Source organism: Adiantum capillus-veneris, chromosome 23 (assembly GCF_014529385.1).
Source record: "Adiantum capillus-veneris isolate H3 chromosome 23, ASM1452938v2, whole genome shotgun sequence".
Classification (NCBI taxonomy): Eukaryota; Viridiplantae; Streptophyta; class Polypodiopsida; order Polypodiales; family Pteridaceae; genus Adiantum; species Adiantum capillus-veneris.
This window is the reverse complement of record NC_140953.1, coordinates 18,601,630-18,618,989: the sequence shown is the minus strand read 5'-3', so window position 1 is coordinate 18,618,989 and position 17,360 is coordinate 18,601,630. Positions and strand designations below refer to the sequence as shown.

Below are 17,360 nucleotides of genomic sequence, written 5' to 3'. Positions count from 1 at the left end.
TGAAGTACCTCTTGTAGTGCATGGCAGTTGTACGAACAACTTGAAAATTATGTTTGGTTTGTCATCTAGTGGCAAATCACCGGTTCCTAATGCTTTTGCTACTGGCAATACCGCGTCTAGGAATATGGTGAAAAGGGCAAACAGAAGATGTGTTGCCATTATTGCAAAGCGAATGATCACTTGATTAAGCAGTGTCCTAAATTGAAGCCAAAAGAGGCCAAGAAGAAAGAGGCTAGTTCCACTACAAGTGGAGCTATTTTAGAATCTTCTATGGAAGGATATTGTGATGCTGATGTAGATGCAGAGTGGACATTTAATGCATAGTGCACTTATGATCCTTCTGTTCATGATGCATGTATGTCAATTGCTATAGATTCACATGTGTGGTACTTTGATAGTGGTGCTACAAAGCACATTACTTCACATCGTCACTTGTTTACCTCTCTCAAGTTTGTCCCTCATGGGACTACATTCACTTGCGCCACCAATGCCTCTTATCCAAGTCTAGGGAGTTGGAAAGATTGTGCAAACTACTACAAATAGTAGTTCTTTCACACTTGTTGATGCGCTTTATGTACCTGGGGAAAAAAAGAACCTTTTGTATGTATCTGCACTCGCTAGACTTGGTCTTGTTGTGAAGTTTGTGGATGACAGATGTACAGTTCATGATCTCAGTTTTAATGCTGAAATCGTTGCATCTAGTATTTTGTGTCCTGGGTTGTATAAGCTTGCTTTGTATGACAAGTGTGGGTAGAATTTTGCAAATGCAGTTGTGGATTCAAAGGCTATTTTAGATGCAAAACTTTGGCATGCATGTTTTGGGCATCTTAATTTTGCCAGTTTGTTGCGTTTGTAGAAATATTTTTTGTACATGGATATAAGCATGAGGTCCCATTCAAGTGTTTTTGTTCAAGGGGTAGTCAGTACAGATCATTCTATAATGTGACAAGAGTCAGGTACATTCTACCTACTCTCTAGTCTTAATGCCAAAGAAAATACATCATTGAGAGACATTGTCTAAGCCAGTACCATATTTTAAATGCTTCAATTTTAAGAATCTATGAAAAACCCAAGCCGGAGATGGAGCCACATATTGCTCAATCAATCTCAAGCCCTCTAAGCCAAATAATTGAGAGTGCACAAATAGACGAGATGACATCCCCTATTTTTCCTAGTTCAAGTAGAAAACTCGACATCCATGATTTTTTCTTTAAAAAACCATATATGAATACCTTTAGTATGCAATTAGGACAGGCGACTGTACCAAATGCCAAGTGCCTAGTTTGTGAACAAAACTGCTAGTATAAAAAGCCAAAAGAAACCTTTCAAGAGAGTATGTGTATATTATGGAAAACTATATCAAGCAGACAGACATGCAAACATTGGTACTGCTGCTAGCCATAATTGGTTGAGCCTAGGCCATTAAAAAAAAAAGCAAATTTTGTGTTGAGCAAGGTAAAAACCCTTTAAACAATGAATGTACAGATTACGCAGTCAGGTGTAGCACAACCATTATGCCATGTATCAAGCCAATCATGCGGCAGTTTTCAGTATGCAAAGATAACAAGTTGTGACCCCCCAGATGGGTAGTACACGCAGTAAGGCCTATTCAACTTAAGTAATCACAACATGATTGAGAATGTGGGCGAGGTGCCATCCCCCCCCTTTTTTTTACCCAAAAAAACTAGCGTCAAATTATCAGTTTACGTCATATGCAAGCCAAGAAAAACACCAAAAGGCAATGAGAATCATCTACTGACACATTAATGCCAGTATGACGACATTTTATTAGAAAAACATAAAGTATGCGCAAGGTGCAGTAAAGAAGCCCAAGCAAAAGGTACGAACCAGAACTTGAAAATCACCAACTTGAGATAATTGTTCCACCAAATCCATAATTCTTAGCAAACAGCAATGCACACTCTCCTCTCTTTCACATACACACACAAATGCAAACAAGGATAACTGAGGGGCCAAAGCAACCCTCACCTCTTTTATAGCAAAGTCATATGGTTGAGCACCATGAGTTTACAAGGCAGCGAATCCCCACAATCTGAGGTGCTAGTTTCTAGGCAGCAGCACACCCCATGCGGTTGCCATGGGTAACACAATTGGAGATGAGAGAGAGGGGAAGGGTAGGTGAATGCACAGCAGGGCGGGGTGCCTGTATGCACTCGACAAAGTTTATGCAACAAGGGAAGGAGGGAGAGGAGATAGTAAGGTCATGAACACATCTCATAAGAATAAGGTGAGGTTAAGACAACTTTAACTGCCATGTCCAAACAGTTGAGAATTATCACGCTCCCATTAAGGGTGTAATCCCACGAGGGTCAAGAAGCCACCAAGTCTGGAACACCCCGCAAGAGAGAGGAACATTAGTTCCCGCGGGGAAACCCCCCTTTTTTAAAATATATTTAATGTGTCATGAGGGTTTAGGATAAAAAAATGCTCAAGGTCCCAGGTTTCCTTAGTTACTAAAAACATGCTTTAAATATTAGTAGCTATAACAAGAACTTGGTGAAGGGAAACCCCCAAGCTTCTAGTGTATTTGAGGGAGAGAGTGTGAGGGCCTAGGTTCAATCAACTGTGGCGTAATAGCAATACCTGTGTGTGTGTGTGTGTGTGTGTGTGTGCGCGCGCGCGTGCACCCACCTTATCCCAAGCTCCATACACAATGGGTCGGAAGTGGGCCCATTGTGTATGGGCCTACTACCTAATTAAAGAAATGAGATTGGTGCAATCAAGTCTTAGGCCAGTTGTTCAATGAAATAGCCTTAGTGATAGTATTAATTAGATCGTTTCTCTTGAAGCCATTGAGGCAAAATTTGTGAATGAGATGGTTGATGTCTTCCCATGCCGAGAAGCAGTTAGAAGAAGATTATAAGATCATGTAAGTAGACTAATACATGTGTTTAGCTCGATCTTAAAGTAGTCTGAGTTATCAAGTTGATCTCGTCAAAGAAGGTTCAGTTGTTGAGGCTAAGTATATCATCCATGTATCTATAGGTCTGATTAAATAGAGAAAGTTTATGACTGGTATCTTTCTTTTTCATGGTTTCATGGAACCATTTATATTCAAAAAAGGCTAGGTATAAGTTACACATAAGGTGTGAGCAAAAAAATCTGATTGGTATCCCGAGGCTTTGTTTATAATAGCAATGGCTACCAAAGTGTACTAAACAATTATCAAGAAGCCATGAAATGATGTTATTAAGTTTATTCTCGTCAAAGTGGGAGGCATGCAGTGAGTTAGATTTCTTCATCCATGTAGGTTTATTGGCGAGAGGAATGTGGGAAATTCCTCTTAACTGAGAGTGGCTAAATGCAATCTTAGTCATTTTTTTCAAAACATTTTTCAATCCTGTATCCCAGCCACTAAGAGGAAATTTTTTGTAACATTGTGTAACGTCAGCAAAGAAAAGATGAAAGATTTCACTAGGGAGGTTAAGAATAACCTCTGTGAAGTTTTTGACCAGCCAAAAGGGATTGCAATGGATTTTGAGAAAGTATAAACATAGCTTTTGTTTTGATGCACATACAAATTAAAATTTGGTTAATAAAGGTCAAGGCATAAAGTAATATCCTTATTAATATCAGTAAAGATACCATTTGAGGCATCAATATCCATCGAAACTTGTGTTTGTGATGTTTGTAGGTCAAAAATAATACAGGTAATTTGGCTGACTCAAGGGAATACCCAAGATTACTAGAGTGTTTGGAAAAAGGGTTACTTTTTGTCAAAAACTGTTGCACCAATTTGGTTAAGTCTAGCAGGAGTGTCTTCTCCAGTCGGAGAGTATTGACTAGTTCAGTCATACAACTAAGTAAAGCTGGGAGGGCAAGGTATGGGTTTTTTTGGGAAGGTTGGAATGTGATTTAATCCTTTATTAGCAATGATTTTTTGGACTATAGGGTCACCAATCAACATAAGATCACAAGTACAGACATCCTTGCCTAAATCATCAAATTCTTCACAAAAAGCATCAAACCTTTCACAAGAGTAGTCTAGGACAGTATTCTGGCGTAAAAAGTCATTGTTGTAGACTAGAATTTTAATAAGCTGATGATATGTCCATCCAATTAAGACGTTATCTAACATTTCATGGTTACCAAAACGTAAATCAAAACACTCACAAAAGATAGACTTGGGTGAAAACCAATCCAGGAGATCATTCTGGAACAAACAGTGTATATAGATAAGCTTTGTCGTAGAAGTCTTTTTTGAGAGATGCTTCCTTCCATAAGGGCCAAAAATCACCTGCATGGTACAAAGGTCACATGTCAAGGAGGTGTCTGATGGGTGTGTTTCTTCCTCTCCCTCTAGTAAAGCTACGAGATTTTCCTCTATTGAAGCTAGAAGAAGTGCCATGTGTTAGAAAGGAAGTGAAAGATCTATTAGGGGTGGTTAAAGAGTTAGGTCTTTTAAGTGAGGGAGAATCCTCATCTTCAATGCAAGGCTTGAGCAGTCCAGTAATAATTTTGACTCCCTTGTAGTTGGCATAAGTGGTGAGATAAGTGTCAGGTTCTTTTGATTTGAGTTCCTTAAGAATATCAAGCATCAAGCCATGGAAGGTATTAAAAGAAATTTGAGCAATGACCTGTGGTTTGGCTTGTCCACCCAACCAAGAGCAAATGAGGGATATATGAAAGTCAACAGGTTTCTCAAGGAAGAGTTGTTCTAACTGATTAAGAATAAACCAAATGGCATGGTCAAACCACATGATAGTGGACTCACACGAGGCTTTAGGGTCCAAAAACTTGCTTACACACTTTATGGAAGGTCAAAAGAAATTCCAAATAGACTCAGTGTAGAAGTCTGGGTTGCTCTTGGCAAACTCCATATTTCCAAGTTCCGTGTGAATATATAGACCAGCATTAGACGAACACTTGGAGTGGTCAATAAAATTTAGTTTATAAGGTGCCTTAATTAGCTCCCCTTTTTTCAAGGAATTTTCCACCTTTAAGAACTTTGAGTCTGTAGTCCTCCATAATGGAAGCGGGGAGGTTGGCCAGATAAACCCATGTTTCACTAAGAATATGTGCCAAGAAGCTTTGTTGGGAAGGACCCAAAGTTGATGGTCAACCCCAAAACATTCTACCTCAATTTGTCTGACTAGAAGAAAAGGAAAGAATTTAGAAACTTTGGGAACCATTTTCAAAAGATTGGAGTCACTAAGAGAGCAAAGGTTGTTTTGAAATTCCGTGATAGCTTATAGAGTAGCACTATCCCTACAGAAGATGCCACCAAATTGTGGGATAATTGGGGTACTAATAAAAGTGGGATTGAGGCTGCATAACTTCTTGAGAAAATTGGACAGTTCTGCTCCAGAGGAGGAAACTTGAGCCAACTCTGGGTTGTATTGCATGGCAAGCATAGCTAGTTATGCAATGTATTGGGAGATCATATCTACATCTTCATTACCATCTTTATTTAAATTAGCTAGAATTTTGATGCAATCATTAAAAGAGACCATGTGTAAAATAGAAGACTTTTTGTCAAAAGTAAGGGTCGATTTGTGGATAAGTTGTGAGGCTTCGAAGCTGCTTATACATCATAGAAAAGGGAGGTCGCCACAAAAAGAGGTTCCAAAGATAACCCCAGACCTTGGGAGAGAGATATGGCCTGTAACAAACGTTTTGAAGAGTTAGAAGAAGGCCATTATTTAGGGTAAGAGATTAGAATGCTTTTGGCTTTGCGGGCAAGAAAGGGTCTAGATCTAGGGGCATGGGTTTTTTAGAGAGACGATCTTTTATGTAGAGTCTAATTTGTTCTAAAATCCTTGCATGTTTTTCTGGGTCCTGGATGACTCTCATGCAAGCAATCATTTTATACGGAGTGTGTACCTGAAAGATAATGTAAAATCAAGGTTAGAGTTGGTGGATAGACCTGCAACCCAATAACCGGCAAAGTCCAAAGACTACGATAGCTGTGAGCAGGAATCTTGAATTATAGTTTACGAAAGGACCACCTAACACCATCCAAGCTAACCAGGAGTTATAGACACTGGGTCCGACCTAGCCCTATAGTTCGACAATGTCTAAATCGAGCGTACCGGTTCACCCAAAAAACTGGGAGAACCTTGTGTCTAGGACGTGTGTGTTGCTATTTTAAATTAATACAAATACATAAAAGAAAATAATAGTTCAAAATACAACTAGCACAAAAACAACTCAATCTTTGAATTATTTTGTACATAGATATAAGAATGAGATCCCATTCTAGTGTTTTTGTTGAAGGGGTAGTCATTACATATCATTCCATAATGTGCAAGAGTCAGGTACATTAGTAACAGACAGCAGCAATGCCAAAAAGAATCCAAGAAAAGATAGAGTCCTCACCTGCATCCATTCAAACAAGACAACATATATGTTAGCCTTGAATGCATTTTACAGGTGTCAATGGACTTTATCAGTTGTTATCCATATCCATCTTACAACTTTTTTAACATAAAACCTATTGTCCCAAGTATTTTTAGCTTAATCTTTTTTCTTTTGAAAATATGTTTTTTGTTTCTTTTTACATTCCATTTTTTCCTTGCAATTACAAATTAAGGTCGTCACTCCTTTCAGATACAAGTGAGTCTATTGTAGGTAATAAATAAGGTTATTATATACCCCAATTCTTAGAGCCACTAAATAGTTATTTAAATAACTTAACATTCTAATCAAAATGCCACTACCCCTTCTGATCCAAGTGTCATATGCCTATCCCTACCCTTAAAATTTTTTGTAATTAATCAAACCATTGGTGCCATGCAGCATAATGTTGTTTTTTTGTGGTCCATACAGAGATAATACCACTTCCTGCCCCACTGGCTACTTACCAAGCCATTCAGAGATTTATCCACAGCAAAGAGAAGCCCTATTCGATGTATTAAAAAACCAATACCCGCTCCCTAGTCTTAATGCCAAAGAAAATACATCATTAAGAGAGATTGGCTTAGCCATTACCATTTTTCTAATGCTTCAATTTTCAATATAATTGAAAAACCCAAGCCAGAGAAGGAGCCACATATTGCTCAATCAATCTCAGGCCCTCTAACCCAAACAAATGAGAGTACACAAATAGACGAGATGACATCCCCTATTTTACGACGACTAGTTCAAGTCAGAAACTCAATATCAGCCATTTTACATAGTAAATAATGATAGGTAGTTAGTTAACAACTTGAGAAGCAGGAGGTTGCTCGATCAATGCCATTACGCAGGTTTTGGACCACCAAAATTGCACACAGTGATCATCTCTTTCCTTAACATTTTAAAAAACCAAAAACAAAAAATGAAGGCTAAGTGAGGGTGTAGAAAACCCTCACCTTGGTTAAATATGCAACCCATATGTCAGTCGAGTCCCCTCAGCCTCCTTGAGACTAGCAAAGAATTAACCAAAGCCAACAGGAGGATCTTTGAAATCTGCACAATATCGTAGTAAGCCAGCTAGAGAATCCACATTCCAATCGAGTGTGCAAGAGCTCATGGAATGTATATGGAAGCATTGTGAGTATTGCCTTAGCATCGGCGTAGGGGAGATAACACAAATGTTGAGCCCGTTCTAGGAGGTATGGTCAAATAGGATCAAGCTCGATATAAAAAGTCATGCTACCACGCGGCTTTAAAGGAGACAAAGATCGATACATATAGAGGGGGCTAAAAGAATGCTTTGGTGGTACAAAAAGGACTGTCCTTGACAACACCTTTGACAAATCTTTGAGTTACAATTTCTACATGTCACATGAAAAACATCCTATCGTACTATATATCAGTGGATAGATCTTCAAAAGAAGAATCTAAAAACACAAGGTCCGAAAAGTTTTGACCTAAACTACAAAAAATTTACTAGTCCCCACTTTCTCATTGGTAGAAGTAAAACAGGTCCTTTTTTGTACCACCAAACCACGCTTTCACCCAGGGAAGAAGGAGAAGGATGGAAATACACAAAAAAGGTCGGCTCTGATGCAGATCATGAGGGAGTACAAGAGATAATTACATTTGGTATTTCACATTTAAAGTGGTGGGTGATAGTACAAGTTCCCACACAAAGAGCCCCCATCCCAAAATATTAGTCTAAATAAGATGAGTTTCCATGGCATAAGATTAGAACAAGTAGCAAGGTAAGTCCCTATAACCAAGGCCAGTTTCCCATCCAGGGTTGTTATGAACTCACTAAGGCATATTGCCATAAGATTGTGTGTGTGTGTGTGTGTGTGTGTGTGTGTAACTATTTTAATTATAATAAATACACACCAAGGAACAGGATGTTCAAAAGACGACTGGCTTAAGATGTCTAGGCAAGATTTTTACAGAAACAAGAAACAAGTCAATCTTTGATTCATAACTGTATAATATAATAAGAATGAAGTATCATTCCAAATGAGCTTATACAAAGTTATCAGAACTATCCCAATTGAATCATCAAGTGTTTTCAAAGTCGGACTGTAACAAGCTAAACCTTTTTAAGCCAAGATCGAAGTCTCACTTGCATCCATATAGTCAAGACAAGAGATATGTTAACCTTGGCTACGTATGGTAGGCTTCAAAGAATCTATCGGTTTACGTTGTTATCCATGTCAAACTTAAAAATTGTTAGACTAGCTATTGTCCTACATATTAAAAAATCTCAAGGATTTTTTTGAAAATATATTCCTGCTAGAGTAGCACCGTTGGTTTTTTTTTAATTAACCATTTACTGTAACAAATGTTGAATAATCCATATTATTCTATGTATTGCTTTATCTAAGAATGTATGGAAAGACCTTGCATGCAATGCAAAGTTTTGTATCCTTATCTTTAAAATATGCTCCGAGGTTGAGCCATTCATATAGATCAAGCCAACTACCCATAGTAAAATATAATGGTTAGAAATTTCTTTGTACCCAAATTATTTTTAATACAAAAGCAAGCTCCCAAATTATTGTAATCAAGGTATGTTAGTCCTATACCAGATTATCAAAAAAATGATGATTCATCATATGTTAAGAATTTATACAAAATCCAAAGTTTTAACCATCAAAGCAGAAGATATATATTGGCTCAGCAACTAGAAATGAGCCCAGAAGATTTATTGAATCCGAGCCTCGAAGTAAAAGATTTTGTTGGGTAAGCAAGATAGTGGAAAAAGGTTGAAATCAACTAGGAATATTATGAGACCAGATAAAGGCCAGTACTTTGCAATAGGTAAGCATATTCACAAGTATTACACCATAAAAGATTGAGTTTTAAAATATTAGCTGAATTATCATCCCAGAGAAGTAATTTTCCAAGGTTAGAGAAGTATTAGCCAGAGCCAAAGCCACAGCCAGCCATAAAGCAGGCCATCTCAAACCAATCCTTCCTCTATTTAAAGAGGTGAGAGTTCATTCTGCCCCTCATTTAGCTTTGCTGTGTTTTACGTGTGTCAAGAGTGAGGCCTGTGTGTTTTCTTCACCTCTGTTGCACCAAGCATGGAGCTTACAACTCAGCCAACTTAGGCTGGTCACTAAGCTTAGCATCAATAATTTCGTTCCCATCATTTTTTAATTAAATGGTAAAGCGTTGTTTCATAAAAATGTCTGTACTAAACAAATGGTGTACTTAGATAGTTTGGGTGACTATACTTAGCATGGCATCATATAAGTGGTTGGACCTCTATTTGGTTGGTTGAGTTCCTCTTTCTTCAGTCTGGTAAGGACCACTACAGTGGTCGGCTGTGATGACTAGTCATTACCTGGTAAAGGTGGTTTCCTTTGGGAGCATTACTATGGTACTATTACTGGTTTTTTTGTGGTCATTATTTGACTTGCAGGCCATCTCTTATTGAAGCACATATATCAAATTCTAGTTAGCAAGCCAAGGCCACCAACCTTCCCCATGTAACAATATTAAACCCCTCTCAAGTAGCATGTAAAAAATCAATTTTCATGCATAAGTTTTTTATGATAAGCAACCAAAACTGTTACAGAGAATGCATAGATTAATTTTGATGAATTCTTAAGTGAGCAGGATTGGAGACCATCAAAACCAGTCACATTCAATACTCTCTTTCAGTTAAAAAAATATATCATTCAATATTTGAAGTAAGAAAAATCTGTCATAATCATCCAATAGAGCAAAAACTGAGATTTTTGAGTGAAATGTAAAAGTTGTGAGTAGAAGTAATCCTAAAATAATCTCCAAAGTGCCAGGGGCAAGCCAAATACAATTCCAATGTCATCTTGCTCTCTCAATCCCTCTTTCTTTAACCAGCACAACCAAGTTGCCCATATAAAGTTGCATGGGGCAAGATATATCAAAATCCCAATACCCAAAACCTAAATCATAGCAGCTTTTCCTATATGCTAAAAGGCAAAAGACAACCCCAAGTCTAAGTGAAGGAAAGAACCCCTCACCTTAATATAGGGGTAGTGGATGGGTATGTGTCTGCAAAGAAGCGTGTCAGTAATCATCACCCAAACAGCATGCCAAGTATGGCCACATCCTGCAAGCCATCCAATGCGCGCACTCCACATCGGGATTGTGAGTGGGCCCCAAAGAGGAGGAGATATTATAAAAAGGTTGAGCTACATGCCTTTCTAGGCCGCCAACATCATCAAAAAGTGAAGGGGATCTGTGGCTACAGATAGTGCATAGATTTCCTTGTAGTGAATTGAGCCAGGAGGCACGATATAGGGATGGGGGTAATATTTACCCTTTAGGGTTTAGAAACTTAAGGGCTTGTTATTACTGTTTTACTTTCTATGGGTTAAATCCACAAGGGACTGCTCCCAATTAGTTTATTAGAGGCACTCCTTAAATGCTAACCAAGACAACATAGTGGATAGCTCCATTTAGCCATCATAGCAAAAGTTAGGAGTAATCATTGTGGAAGGTGTATAGTAAAGAATAAGGTAAACAACTCAAATTTAAATTGAGTGCAAATAGTTGGATGTCACAGTTTTTAGCTAGATACAGTGATTCCGAGCACAATCAGAACCCCTCCAGATGCTATCCTGATCAGATGTTTTGACCAAGTGTGTGTGTGTGTGTGTGTGTGTGTGTGTGTGTGTGTGTGTGTGTGTGTGTGTGTGAGAGAGAGAGAGAGAGAGAGAGAGAGAGAGAGAGAGAGAGAGAGAGAGAGAGAGAGAGAGAGAGAGAGAGAGAGAGAGGAGGGTCAAAAATCACCCACAAGATAGTATAACCATTAGCTCCAATAAACATAGCATGAGACAAATATACCCATGGAGATTAGAGAAAGGTAAAGACTACTAGTAATTACCATCCATTGAGAAAAATGCCAAGTACCGACACTTGGTAATCACCTACAAGAAATTATATTCAGCAGCTCATAGCTAGCACCAAAAACTTCCATTATTAAAGAAAAGTACATGATAGAGACTTATATAAAATCCCATTCCTAGATATTGTTTATTTCCTTTACAAGCCCAATCCTAATTTCTTTGTGAACATCCCACTGAATGGGATCCTCCTTCATTGCCAACTTCTCAAACAAGGGTTTCATTGGTTTTTTGATGGATTTAGTCGAGATTTACTCACTGTTAATTCTAGTGCGGTAACTTTCTCCTTTGGCACTTCTTCAATTTCAATATAATGAGAACAATCACAATTTATGTGAGGATCTGAAATTTCCTTCATCGTATATTATGGGAAATTTCCTTGAAAGTCCTCCAAAAAATCACCATATTTAACGGGACTGGGAATTTTATGTGAGGATCTAAAATTTCCTCCATCATATGTTATGGGAAATTTCCTCCAAAATCACCATATTTAACAGGATTGGGGCTTGATTCTCTTGATTTGAATTGGACGATGTCCTATCATTGTATCTCACGATTGGGATACCTCTCTCTACTTTGTGCTTGCAGCACATCTCAAAGGATGGCCCTAAGCACTTTATGTAGATGGCTTGCAAAGAGGATATTGTGTAAAGTGGGAAGCCCTAGCGTGATCAAACTTTCAGTAGCATCTATTTCATAGACCCTTTCAATTCATGCATAGCTACCATTAGCACACCCTTACTTTATTTTCGCTATAGTGTTAACAAATCCAATGAGCAAATGAGCATGCCTTATGATTTTATCAACTGTTTCATTTGCAGTTCTCTCTGTGTTGCGGTGCACACATGCACCAAAAAGCATCACCAACTGCTGGAGATTCTTGTAGGGTCCACCTCTAATTAGTTGGTGTTTTTTGCAATGCGTTTCCACGGTATTGTTGTCGCTTCTAATGGGAAGTGACTACCCTCCCCTAGTTATTCCCCATTACCAATTCACATGGGGATCAATGGGCCATGTCAAAAGGTGCAAGCGGCATCATCTACGCTGTTGGATCACGAATATGCATTGTTGTGATCATGGTGTGCATAGTATGGGATGTGATCTTGTTGTGATCAGATCGTAATCTAAACGTGAGCCACACAAGATGTGTGAACAACATGAGATCCATTAGTGAACATTGTGTAAACCATGTGTGAACTATGGCGACGGGGAAATCGGAAGTTTACTATGTATTTTGTGGTAGGCAATGGATTATGAAATTGCGAGCAATATTGATGTAATGGTTAGGGCTCACAATTTTTTTTCCAACTAGAGAAAACGGGAACATGTAAAACTCTTCTGGTTCATAGGTCAAAATTTGTAAAATTCTACCAGATTTCTTCAAGGCAAGCTCAGACCCTCGTCTTAACTGCTAAAGGCCGGTTTGGTAAGATTGCGAAGGTGGGGAGTTCGAACCCGCCTCAAGCATCACAAGTTTTTGCATGTGCCAGTACGCCACCCCGCGAGCTGATCAGCTTACCCAACACTAGAGTCGATGCAAATCAAAAGCATGGACTGATGTCTCGACGGTAGCTGGTTGACCTCAACTGGCCCCTCAAATAACAGACCATGAGAACCAAGAACCTGCAGAAGCCTGCAAGACTTGACAAGGCCATGGCGAAATCCCAGCCTGCATAACGGGGCGCAACAATGGATGTCCAGCACAAGCAGCCCATGTCCCAGCAAGTAAGCCAGCGTGTGCAGCCATCCACATATATATGTATGTATGTATCTATGTATACAGCATCTGCAACCATCTACATATACATAGATGTATATTATACACAAGAAGATTTATAAATTTTCTCATGTAGGAAAACAGTCTTTTTCAGTGTTTTTCATACGATGCATAACATCATGAGCTTCTGCTCGAGAGGCACCACATACCTAGCTAGGTACAATTGGGGGCAGAGGACCACCGGACCGGCCGTGCCTGCCCCCAATCGTACCCAGCTAGGTAGGTGTCCAAAACTTCTTGTGATAGGTGTACATGAAGAAATCAGAGCCTAAGAGTCCCAAGAGCTATGTCTCTTTTGAATCGACACCTAATCAATATCGTACATCCAGGCTACAAGTGGGGCTCTTCATGGCACACACCCATTCATTTGAATATTGCTGTCCTTGAAGGACCACCGGCCTTTGGACCAAGAATTTGTGACACCCAATCCAGATGTTGATGTGGTCGAGGACGCAGATGATAGAGATGGCCAATTTGGGAATGTGGGATACAAAGGCCTTGTTGCTGGAAGAGGCTGGCTAAGTAGGAGCCCAGTATCTCCTTTGAGAGCTTGGTATACTTGCTTCATTGTGGGGCGAGCTTCTGGTGAAGGGTTGCAGCACATGAGTGCCACATGCAATACAGATCTCCATTGCTGCTCCTTTTGTGCACTGTCCTCCATGCTCATGCAAGGGTCAAGGGCCTCCATGAGCTGGTCTCTTTGGTGAAGCATCCACGCATAGTCTACGATTCGGGCTTCCTCCTGTTGCAAACTAGATTGTATTATGGCAGGACATCCATACCATCTCAAGAGCAAGTACTCCAAAGCTGTACACATCTGCCCTGTCGGTAAACCTACCTGTATAAACAACCTCGGGTGCAACGCCCACAACAGTCATTTTAACGGCACCCTCATCATGGGCGACGAGACGTGCAAGGCCAAAATCGCCTAACATTGGCTCAAACCCCTTTGTCAACAACACATTGGCAGCCTTTACACCCGCGGTCTTCACTAAGGGTCACCGTATGGTGTCACGTGAGTGTACAATAGGGGAGGTTTATGAGGCCAAAAATGTAGATTTTACAAAGGAGGGTACCGTATATAGGGGGTGAAATAGCAGTTTTGGTGCACGCAGGTGACATCTTCCTAGTACTACTAGTGAATCCCCCGGGCCTTTACATCCCTATGCAACACACATTCCCCTAGATTACCATGCAAATACTCCAATGCAGAAGCCACTCCTACAAGGATCTTCAATCTGGTGTCACTTTGCAATTCTCCTTTTCTCTCGCTGTACAGATATCTCTCCAAGCTTCCGTTGCTCAAGTAATTGTACACCAGCATTGCCTCGCCTTTCTCGTAGCACCACCCCTGCAATTGCAAGAGATTACGGTGGCGAATGCTACTGATGATGTTCATCTCTGCAAAAAACTCCGCCTCCTTTCTCACACCCTCCTTCAGTCTCTTGATTGCCACTACCGATCCATCTGCCAAGGTACCTCTATATAAAATGCTAAATCCACCTTTGCCAATCTTGCTCTGTTCACTGAAATCATGAGCAGATCATTTGAGCTCTTTGTAGCTATAGCGCAGCAAGGTGCAATGACCGGATCCAAGCACTATAGTGCGGCCACTCTCTCTGCCCACCAGTCGTACGGTTGATGGCAGACGATTCATTCTCTTTTCCCTCCTCCTCTTGACGAGGAACACAGCTATACCAAATATTAAGCCCAATGCAAAGAGGATGGGAAGTGTTATAGAAATGGCTACAATCACCTTTACATCTTTACCAGGTTCCTTGAGATCCTCACTAGAAAAAGACCAGGACTTAACAACATGCCCTTCCATGCCATGCTCACCCACATGTTTGTTGCTGAGAACCCCACATACATGAAGTCTTCAAAAACACCAGACAGATTGTAAGAAAGCTCTAGTAGTAAAGCTTGAGACTCACGTTCATCAGAAGACGAGGAATTTTTCATCCACACTTGGATGAGGTTTGTGAGAGAGTCATAAAAAATCGTTGCTGTAAATGTGTCATTGCTGTAGAGATACAGCTGTGGGTAGACTTGTGTCAGTGTAATTGAGGGAGACCAAAGAATTAACTTCGATCCCGATGTGGCTGGCGCTCGGATCATTCAAATCAGGTGTCGAATTCAAGAGCAAAGAATTTATGTTCTTCTGCCACCGCAAGTGGGTACAAGAGACCGAAGAATCTACCATTACTATTGTTGGGGGCTTTGTCAAAACGAGAGATGAAGCAAACCATGCCACTACCACCTGTATTATATGGACCAGTTGTGATGATTTGAAAGGTGAATTTGTTGGAGCTAACGTTGATGGGATTTGGGGTGAGCCAAGTGCCGGACTTGTCAGGAATTGCATTCTGGCCTTGATACCAAGAGTCTTGGTACACAATTTAATGTCAGAGACGTCTGCTATGGTGCTGAATGAAGGGTGCTGGAATTGGATACTCTCAGAGGGGCATATGCATGCTTAGAATAATATTGCGATATAATTCGCAAGGAAGATGCTTAGAAACTTCTTCTTCATCATTTTAGAAACTAAAGGTAGCATCATACTTTTGTACCCAACCACCATGCTGCATATTGACAAAGGTCCGACTCTAGGTACTGGTTGACGTGACCCCGCTGCAACACCACGTCTCTGATTGGCATGGTGTGGTTGTTGAGAGCGGATCCATGGCTAAGATTGGAGCAGTCTAGCGATCCAATGCTCACCGAAAGCATTTTTAAGATCCAATCACAAGAAGTTTTGGACAAATTCTCACAATAATTGCCACATTGTGACTTACCTCAACATCATGAGCTTCAGTGAGAGGGAGGCACCAGGTACGATTGGGAGCACGGAACCGCCGGCCCAGTGGGGGGGGGCGGGGGTCCCCTGCTCTCAATCGTACCTAGCTAGGTATGCGGTGCCTCTCGAACAGAAGCTCATGATGTTATTCATTGTATGAAAAACACTGTAAAAGACTTTGTTTTGCTGCATGCGAGAAAATTTCTAAATCTTCTTGGGTTAATGCAGAGGAGGACGCCTCAACGCTAAGTAACACCTATATCGGGGGGGGGGGGGGGGGGGGGGGGGGGGGGGGGCGCAAGGGATCAAGGGCAGGGAAGATCAAGCATGAAAGTCCAGGAGATCGTAGCCGCAAAAGTCAAATCAAAAACTAAACCTGGACGGGCCCTAAACCTCAACAACCTGGGGAATGCATGTCACCTCACAATATAAGGTCATAAATACGACTGTAGAAGGGGCCTAAACCCTAAGAAGAACAAGCAACAGCAGAAGAAGAAATCCTACCAACTTATGGGACCTCGTCCGATGGGGGGGGGGGGGGGGCGCAAGGGGATCAAGGGCAGGGAAGATCAAGCATGAAAGTCCGGGAGATCGTAGCCGCAAAAGTCAAATCAAAAACTAAACTTGGACGGGCCCTAAACCTCAACAACCTGGGGAATGCATGTCACCTCACAATATAAGGTCATAAATACGACTGTACAAGGGGCCTAAACCCTAAGAAGAACAAGCAACAGCAGAAGGAGAAATCCTACCAACTTATGGGACCCCGTCCGATGGGGCCCAAGTGACATAAAGGAATTAAAATAAAGCTGGATCCTCACACACACACAGAAGACAACGTAGAAACTGATGACGTCACTACAAGAGGTTGTGTGCACTTGTGACGTTTTTAGCGACGAAAACACATTGGGATTTTATATTCCCTGATGTCGCTAAGACCATCGCTAATAGCGTCGCTATATGCGTCGCTATATAGCGACGATAACATGCTACCTATAGCGACGCTCATAACAACGTTGCAGAGCTTTATATAGCGACGCTTATAGCGACGTTCGAGAGTAAAAATTTTGGGTGACAGGACATTGAATACCCTGCCACCCATCAACCATATTGAATGTTTCAATGATAGAGTAAACCTAAATGAATCCAAGATAAGCCCAGATTCACCTTTGAGAGAAAGTGCAAGGTATAAACCCAAAGTTGTCACCCACAAGACAATATAACCATTAACTCCATCATCCATAGTATTGTTTCCAAAATAAAGATACAAAACTGACAAAAGTAAATTGATGAAAGTAAATCAATGACAATTGTACACATCATAGGCAAAATCACTTGATTAAGCTTTGTAAATGTAATAGTTACAACACCATTGTCATTATTGAGAAAATATACATGATTTTTCAATAGTTATAAAAAGACGTATATACGTCATCTCATTATACATGCTATGAAAAAAGGAAATTAATGGTATCTAGCTACGGCTAGACTGACGTCATCTAATCCGACGTCTCATTGCATCCAAGCGGCGTATCTGTCG

General features: G+C 40.4%; 1 pseudogene; it reads right to left on the bottom strand.

Annotated features, from left to right (window-relative positions):
* Positions 1 to 13,089: 13,089 nt before the first annotated feature.
* LOC147427479 (putative L-type lectin-domain containing receptor kinase S.7) lies at positions 13,090 to 15,571 on the bottom strand (annotated as a pseudogene).
* Between the last annotated feature and the right edge of the window lie 1,789 nt (positions 15,572 to 17,360).